This window comes from Squalius cephalus (assembly GCF_949319135.1).
Source record: "Squalius cephalus genome assembly, chromosome: 22".
Taxonomy (NCBI): domain Eukaryota; kingdom Metazoa; phylum Chordata; class Actinopteri; order Cypriniformes; family Leuciscidae; genus Squalius; species Squalius cephalus.
Window position 1 is genome coordinate 7,012,118 of NC_137143.1, and position 9,974 is coordinate 7,022,091.

A 9,974-nucleotide genomic window follows, 5' to 3' on the forward strand; every position below is an offset into this window, starting at 1 on the left:
ATGGGTCAAGTGTTGCCGAATAAGATGCGTCTTCAGCCGTGTCTTGAAAATGGCTAAAGACTCAGCAGTTCGGGTTGATGTAGGCATGTCCTTCCACTAGCAGGGAACAGTCCAGGTGAAGGTCTGTGAAAGTGGTTTTGTGCCTCTTTGAGATGGCACCACAAGGCGTTGTTCACTTGCAGAACGCAAGCTTCTGGATGGCACATAGGTCTGGAGTAACGAGTTTAGCTATAGAGGTGCAGAGCCAGCGGCTGTTCTGTAGGCAAACATCAGTGGTTGAAACATCTTGGTTGAACTCTTATTTAACTGGGAGATTTCAAAGGGTAGAAATTGATGGGATACTCTCTGAGGAGTTCCTCAGGGAAGTGTCCTAGGCCCCCTTTTATTTCTCTTATTCATAAATGACATGCAAGCTGTTTGTGACTGTAATTTGTTTATATATGCTGATGACTCTGCTCTACTGGTTTCAGACCAGTATTAGGTGAGGAGCTTTGTAGGGTAAAAGACTGGCTCTCAGATAACAAACTTTTATTTCATCTATAAAACTGAGTCCAAATAATATGGGATGAGAAGTAAACTGAACAAAGCTCCTAACTTGTCTATCAAGGTAGAGGATTGTGTAATATCACATAGAACCACTGTTAATTATCTTGGATGTGTTTTGGACAATGATTTAAGTGGTCCAAGTATGGCTATGAAAATTCTAGGGAAGGTTAATGCTAGGAAAAAAATTCTAGCCAGATGTGTTAGTTTTTTGGATAAGCAAAATGTAAAAATACTTGCATCATGTTTAGTGCTATGTCATCTGGAGAACGCATGCATTTCTTGGATGTCCAATATGGCTGGTTAAGTTACAGAGATCTCAAAATAAATCGATAAGGTTGGTTTTAGCTTTACACATGTTGATGCTTCCCATTTTAGACATCTTAAGTGGGTACCTATAGAAAGCAGAGTTGTGCACTTTAAATTAAAGATGGTACACAAGATAATTAATAAAAGAGCTCCTTCATATTTTAATATGTATTTTTATAGGGTAAGTGAGAAACACTGTTATAATACCAGGCAGAGTCTAATGGATATTACATTATGTCGTTTCAAAACAATGTACGGTCGAAGGTCTTTTGAATACTCAGGGGCTCATGAATGGAATAAGCTGCCTCTAGATGTAAAGAGCATGTCAAATATGGTTGGTTTTAGAACGAAAGTTAAAAGTTGCCTATTAGATAAGTTGTTTTAGTGATTCATTTGTATTAATGTTTTTGGGTGGATGCTTAAGTGTGATGTATATTTTGGTAATGTGTGTTCTTATTGTAGTGTTGTAAGTATAACAGTATGCAGTGCCAGGATAACCTGTCTCTAGAAGTGAAGTTGTTTTCACTATTATTTTGGCTAATAAATCAAATCAAATCAAATCAAGTGCCTTGAATTTGATGCGAGTGGCAACTGGCAACCAGTGCAATTTTATGAGGAGAGGAGTGACGTGTGCTCTCTTCGGCTTGTTAAAGACCACTCTAGCTGCTGCATTCTGGATCAGTTGCAGAGGTTTGACAGTATATGCTGGAAGACCAGCCAAGGGAGCATTACAATAGTCCAGTCTGGATAGAACTACAGCTTGGACAAGGAGTTGTGTGGCCTGCTCTGATAGGAAAGGCCTGATCCTCCTAATGTTGAATAGGGCAAATCTGCAGGACCGGGCAGTTCTAGCAGTGTGGTCTGTGTATAAATGATCATAGATCACAACTGGATGGAGTTATGGTTGATGCACTTTGCTGAATGGAGAAGTTGTGATGGTGTGTGACCAGGTGTAAACAGGCCCTAAGATGAGTGCAAGTCTGAAGAGTAATACATATTGATTTTAGCGTTGTATCGTCTACTAACTATAAGCAAAGACATAATGTTTTGTCACTGCTTAGCTAGTCATTTGTAATAAGAACACTAAATCCATCCAATAGTAAATCCAAACCTTTTATAATAATTTTAACTGTGTCGAATTCATTCAGTAGTGCAATGCGTTTCATGCCTGTTTCTCAGCAGCTGAATGTGTAATTACAGTAGCTAAATGTAGAACATGTATGCAACATACCACCCACACTCTGGCAGGCTATTGTGTTACCATAGCGATGCAATCTACTGCTGTCACCTTTCAGAAATGAGAAATACGCTGTTTATGGCAAAGCCATGTTTTCAGTCTTTATACACCATAAAGAACAGATACACACACATTTTTCATAAAAACAACATACACAACTTAAAGCGTTATATTCTCTATGGAATCAACATACAACATTCTTACCAAAGCACCATTGTCAAGTACTTTGCTGCACATTATGTTTCAATTTGCAATAACTGTGTCAATGGAGAGCATTGGAAATGTGCTGCTGATTATTAAACTTAAGAATTATAAATGGAAACAGCACATTAATCTCTGTTAGTTACGGACTGCGAACCCAAAACAAGTTACGGACTGCAGCTTTAAGTATATTTTATTGTGCTGAAATGGAACTATTGCTAGTATACTTTAGGTACACTTTAAATATATTGAATTAAATTATACAGTGATCATGCTATCCTTACTAATAGTGATATTAAACACATAAAGGCTTAATATTAAGTTTTTTTGTCTTTCTTTAAATTGCTTACACACAATTTCTGAAACTATGGCTCCATTTCTTGAAACTCTACACACACACACACACACACACACACACACACACACACACACACACACACACACACACACACACACACACACACACACACAAAACATCAGATATCTCTTGTAAAAGCAAACACTTAATTCAAAACTATTTTTCCAAAAATTGTGTTTTTGCATAGTAACTCTACACACAAACATCAAATGATTTATCCACACACCAAACTGCACACGGATGTGAAAAATGTAAAGCACTACTATCTTGTGTCTTTTGCTTGTTCAGTGTGCAGTGAGTGTACAGGAGTTTGTCAGACGTACATGTATGTGCACAAATACACTGTATATACAGTATGCACAACGGATGAATTTTACACAGTTATGGAACTGAACTGAATCAATACTGACCTGACTTGAGCTGAATAATGATACTATTTAGAACTGGTTTACAGCAGAATTTGAATTTGTTACTATTGTGAAGCTGCTGCGAAACAATCTATATTGTATCTTGTGTGTATATACACAGTATATATATATATATATATATATATATATATATATATATATATATATATATATATATATATACAGTATATATATATATATATATATATATATATATACTAAATATGTATATACTAAATATGTATACACTGAATATGCATACAAGCCAAGTCAGAAACTTTATTTCTAAAGCAGTGTGGATGTGTGTGTGTGTGTGTGTGTGTGTGTGACACTGAGTTTAAGTGAACAAATTATGTATAAGTGTTTTCACACATCATCATTAGGTGTAGATAATCGGGAAATGATAGTGGCATTTAAAATGGCAGTGTTTTCTTTCAATGAAAAATGTGGAACAGTTAGTTCATGCGTTCATGACCTCAAGGCTAGATTATTGTCATGATCTACTGGGGCAACCAGCCCTGCACGCATAACGCTGGTCCAAAACGCAGCAGCTCGAGTTCTTACCAGAACCAGGAAGTATGACCATATTAGCCCAGTTCTGTCAACACTGCATTGGCTCCCTATTAAACATCATAAATTTGAAAATATTGCTGATCACTTACAAAGCACTAAATGGTTTAGCTCCGCAGTACTTGAGCACCTCGCTCACACCTTAACGCATTATAGTCCTTCACGTCTATTGCGATCTCAAAACTCTGGCCAGTTGATAATACCTAGAATATCAAAATCTGGTGGCGGGAGATCCTTTTCCTATTTAGCACCAAAACTCTGGAACAGTCTTCTTACCATTGTCCGGGAATCAGACACACTCTGTCAGTTCAAATCTAGACTAAAAACACATCTCTTTAACCTGGCATACACATAGAAAATTATACATTCCTATTATTCAAATCAGTTAAATTATAATTTATGATGCATATAGGTTAGCCGGAACCGGGAACACTTCCTATAGCACCCGATGTACTCGTTACATCATAAGAAGAATGCCATCTATGCTAATGTTAGTCTTTCTGCTTATTCCGAGTATTACTGTAATCAGCCGGATCCGGGCCGTACCCAGATCAGATGGAGGACCTGTACCTAGACACGACCACAACGCATCCTTGAAGTGTCAGCAGAGATTGTGTCAACTAGGCTCTCCCCAGTGAAGGCCTCATCGACACGACAGCCATCGGCACTGATCCTCAACAAACCCGTCTCCATACCGGCGGAATTCCGATATTCAACCAGATGAAACTGGATAATATTCTGATTGTTCCAAACCAATCTGACTTCTGACCTATAATGCTGCCTGAATCATAATCATACACTGTTCGTTCGTTGCCCAGAGGAGAACTGGCCCCCCGGTTCCTTTTGGTTCCTTGCCACTGTCGCCTGTATATATTCTGTATTGTAAAAAGCCCTATATAATTAAATGTGACTTGACTTGACTTTTCTAAATGAAACAAAAGAGCTGTTAGTTTTGAGTGATGTGTCTAATGTAGAGAACTGTGTTTAGAGTTTTGCAAAAAGTTTTTTTTTACAGTAGCAACCTGAGTGTAAAGCAGATGTGCTTGTAGTTTTAGCTTTACATACATATAGAAAGTAGTTACAAAAGTAAAGATGTAATTATGACAAATAAAGAAACAACATATAGTCAGTTTGAAACCTGATCAGAAGTTTTATTACTTTAGTGTATTCGTAACACCTACTTTGAACTATTAAAATGATCCTGACCAGTCCTCAAAAATGACATACAAAATGTATTAAAATTAGGGCTGTCAAACGATTAATCGCGATTAATCGCATCCAAAATAAAAGTTTGTGTTTACATAATATATGTGTGTGTATGGAGTATAATTATTTTCTATACATAAATACACACACATGCATATATATTTAAGAAAAATTTGTTATTTATATATAAAATAATATATAATATAAATTATATATAATATAAATATATATACACAGTATATACATGCAAATATTAAATATATACATGCATGTGTGTGTATTTATATATAGAAAATAATTATACACCGTACACACACATATATTATGTAAACACAAACTTTTATTTTGGATGCGATTAATCGCGATTAATCGTTTGACAGCCCTAATTAAAATAATTTCAATGCATGCGTCACACGAGATCGTCAAGACAAAATGTCAGAAGCAAAACAATCTGCAAGTTATATGCTATTTAATGTTGTGTCAGCCAACAGTTTCAAGTTTAACGCTCTTTCATGTTCTATACAGTTTCAAGTTTATTTTCATGCACTATATTGAGACTTTTCTCTAAAGAAAAACTCCCTGAAAACTGCAATTGTCAAGCCCCTCCTGAAAAAGAGCAATCTGGATAAGACCATATTAAGCAACTATAGACCGATCTCAAATCTTCCTTTCATAGGCAAGATCATTGAAAAAGTTGTCTTCAATCAGCTGAACAAATTCTTGAGCTTGAATGGATCCTTTGACAATTTTCAGTCTGGTTTCCGACCGCACCACAGCACAGAGACAGCGCTCATAAAGATAATAAACGATATTCGCTTAAATACTGATTCAGGCAAATTATCAGTGCTGGTACTACTTGACCTTAGTGCTGCATTTGACACTGTCGATCATAACATACTTCTTGACAGGCTGGAAAACTGGGTGGGGCTTTCTGGGATAGTCCTAAAATGGTTCAGGTCATACTTAGATGGGAGAGGTTATTATGTGAGTATAGGAGATCATAAGTCTGAGTGGACATCCATGACATGCGGAGTCCCTCAAGGCTCGATTCTTGCGCCACTCCTGTTCAACCTGTATATGCTCCCAATGAGCCAAATAATGAGAAAGAACCAAATTGCTTACCACAGCTATGCAGACGACACACAGATCTACTTAGCCCTATCGCCTAACGATTATAGCCCAATTGACTCCCTGTGCCAATGCATTGACGAAGTCAACAGTTGGATGTGTCAAAACTTTCTTCAGTTAAACAAAGACAAAACTGAAGTCATTGCGTTCGGAAACAAAGATGAAGTTCTCAAGGTGAACGCATACCTTCACTCTAGGGGTCAAACAACTAAAAATCAAGTCAGGAATCTCGGTGTGACTCTAGAGTCAGACCTTAGTTTCAGAAGTCATGTCAAAGCAATAACTAAATCAGCATACTATCATCTGAAAAATATTGCAAGAATTAGATGCTTTGTTTCCAGACAAGACTTAGAGAAACTTGTTCATGCTTTCATCACCAGCAGGGTGGATTATTGTAATGGACTCCTCACTGGCCTTCCCAAAAAGACCATAAGACAGTTGCAGCTCATACAGAACGCTGCCGCCAGGATTCTGAGCAGAACCAGAAAATATGAACATATCACACCAGTCCTCAGGTCTTTACACTGGCTCCCAGTTAAATTTAGGATTGATTTTAAAGTATTATTACTGGTATATAAATCATTTAATGGCCTAGGACCTCAATACATTGCAGATATGCTCACAGAATATAAACCCAACAGATCACTCAGATCATTAGGATCATATCAGCTAGAAATACCAAGGGTTCACTCTAAGCATGGCGAGTCCGCTTTTAGCTATTATGCCAGCCGCAGCTGGAACCAGCTTCCAGAGGAGATCAGACGTGCTCCTACTGTAGTCACTTTCAAATCCAGACTCAAAACACATCTGTTTAGCTATGCATTTACTGAATGAGCACTGTGCCACTGTTCGTCCGAATGTTTGTACTGTATTTTATTCTATTTTTCTAAACTGTTTTAATTATTCTTATTTCTTTTATTATTTTAATTTCTTCTATGTAAAGCACTTTGAATTGCCATTGTGTATGAAATGTGCTATATAAATAAACTTGCCTTGCCTTGCCTTGCCTAAAAGTCTGTTATCGGTATAATATTAATGTGTTTAACACTTAGAGTGTAATTTAATTGCAATTGTAATGTCACCAAAATACATTTGAAGTTTATGCTGAGTGAATTCTGCATTTCAAAACTTAAATACAAGAGTATATTTAAAGTGTACTTAAGTATACTTGGAATAGTTCCACTTTAGCACAAACAAGTATATTAAAACATCTTTAGTTCTAAATGCATTTAGTACAAAATTAGTTGTTCCAATTTAACAGACTTTAAGTATACCAATTTATAGCATGCCACAAAAACATTTAGTTATACTAAAGTACATAAGAATACATTGTGCTTAAGTATACTTTTTTTCACTAGGGTAAATTGCATTTATTTATTTCCATAATAATTATGATATGTGATATGGAACAGAATGAAACCCAGTTGTTCAAGAATATGAGTGGATCATAGCTTATCTTTTAATTCTGCAAGAGTCACAAATAATTTGTGTATTGAATACAGGTTTCTTGGAGCTATAAACCAATAAAAGAAACTAAAATGTATGGCAGTCTTAACTAATTCCATGGGAAATTTGGGGTCTCTATAGAGTACCTCAAACCCCAGCTCAAAATCTTCACTTACATTGAATGCAGTTTTTCCACCATTTTGAAAAAACAACTTTTTCAAAGTTTACTTAGTGTGTTCATCAGATCTTCACCAAATATGAGTGAGAGTGTCTTCAGACCATATCAGTTCAATCTTTTATGTAAAGCACTTGTTCCTAAAACAATTCTATTAACTAATAAGTTCTATCAACAATCACTTATACAGTATTTTAAGGTAATTTAATACAAACTAGACTTGAAGGCCAAGCAGGTGGCATAATGTCGATGATTCTTACTAAGGGTGTGTTAAGATGCGATTAAAAGGTACGATTGCTCTGTTAGTGCGGTTCATATGAATAAGTGTTTACGCTGCCATCCAAACCCTGGTGTGCACCAAACAAGCGGACCGAGATCCACATTTTCAGCCCATTACAGTTTGGTACCAGGGTCAGAACTGTCATCTCCTTGCTGCAGATTTTCATGTGTGTGTTTAACGGAGGAATTCCTGGCAATGTTTTGTCTCCTTTGCACATTTTATGAGCTCTTTGTGAGTTCTCAGCAGGTAAAAATACCACCATATGAACGCACTTACAATTTGGTAAGTTCAGTAATAAAATATATGTCATAGAAGCTGTCCAATCAGTCAGAAACTGATTAAAACGCTTGGAAAACGGAAGCTTACCATTTGTTTCAGGACTACCTGAATAATGTGTTGAATTAACTGAAAATGGGCCGTGGATTTTTAGTTCCCAGCATGCTTTGCACAAGGCTGGAATTTATGTGTTTTTGATTACAGGGAAAGACCTGTTAATATTTAATGTTCAGTTAAGTTTGACATTTAAAAGAGTTTCTGTTTAGTTAGCTTTTGTGGTTACCATTGTGCAGAAGAGTGGTGCTTGTGCTCAGCCTGTGGGAGTCTACATGACAACCTGTCACGGGGTTGCTTGTATATAAGATCCAATGGAAGATGCATGACGAAGAATGAATAAAGATATATAAAGATACATGACTAAACAGGAAGAGAATTCAGGCAATATAACACAATTGACATAAAAGTTAAAACAAGACAATGAACTGAGGAAGACTGAAGGCATGAATACACAGAGGATGATGCTTAACTGAACAGGGAACAGGTGATATATTAATCAGAGGCCATAATGAATGTCTAAACTCAGACAAAAGGTGACAATGAAAATTAAACAGGACAGCAACTAAATATGACCATGAACTCCCCCTCTCCGGAAAAGCGCGTCCTTGCACTGTAAAAATACAGTCCAGACTGAGGATGGAGGGAGAGCGGAGGCCAGAGGGACGAAGGAGACTGGCAGAGCCTAAAGGAATGGCAGTCCATGGTGATGCCGAGGGAGTGTAGAGGCAAGGTGGAGCCGATTGGTCAGAGGGCCGAAGTGGAGGCCAGGGCTTGGAGGCTTGAGGTGAAGATGACGGATCCACAAGCCAAGGTGGAGCTGATCACTTGGAAGCAGCTGAGTACAGCCACTGGAGGATCCAAGGGGCTAAAGGGAGAGAGCTGAGACTAGGCAGATGAAATGGATGGCTTAGACACAGCAGTGGAGAGGGGGGCTGGGAGGGACCATCCACAATGAGGTAGACTAGAATGCTGGGCAACAAAGATTTGGTGCTGGGCTTAACCAACGACGACTTGGAACTGGGGTTATTCTGTGATGATTGATGTAGGTTTCACATCCAGTTCATAATATAAAAAAAATCCTCAGCAACCCAGATACATTTGTTTACCTCAGTGGCGAGATTGTGGGCATGGCTCCAATTCATACCCTCAAACTCCACTAAAATGCCCCCAGCAACGGGAGCTCACACACCTTGACTTACTCCGCGTTGGGTTTGGCCAACGGGATGAAATTAGCCTCTGTCAATTGCTCCAGCTCAATTTTCATGGCTAATCGGGCTAATCGTCAGCAGTGAGCTCTGGCATTTCCGCGGTGGGCATGGCTGGCTGACTGGGTTCTGGGTCTGGAGTGGGGCTGGTGATGTCCTCATTCATGATGCAGACTGTAAATGGTGAGTTGTTTTGAACCAGCACCCACTCATATTCGGTGAAGCTCGAGGACCATCCACAGGCAGGTTTGCCTTTGGTGCGGTAGAAAACACAAAGCGAGTGGTTGGGATAGTGAGTGAGGCACACCAGATCGAGAAAGTCCCACATGTGATCCTCAAGGGAACGATCTCCAGCAGGAGGAGATGGACTGTGGGGATATCCATGTTTAAATATTTGCCGTTATATTCCAGTATTTTGGTCTTGTGTTATGTCATGGGGTTACTTGAATATAAGATCCAATGGAAAATGAGTGACGCGGAATGAATGAGGATATAGAGTGGTGCAGGTATGACATCACTTTGCTGGCCAATAGGGAATTAGCATCACACTGGTTCCCTCGACCAAAACCCAATAGG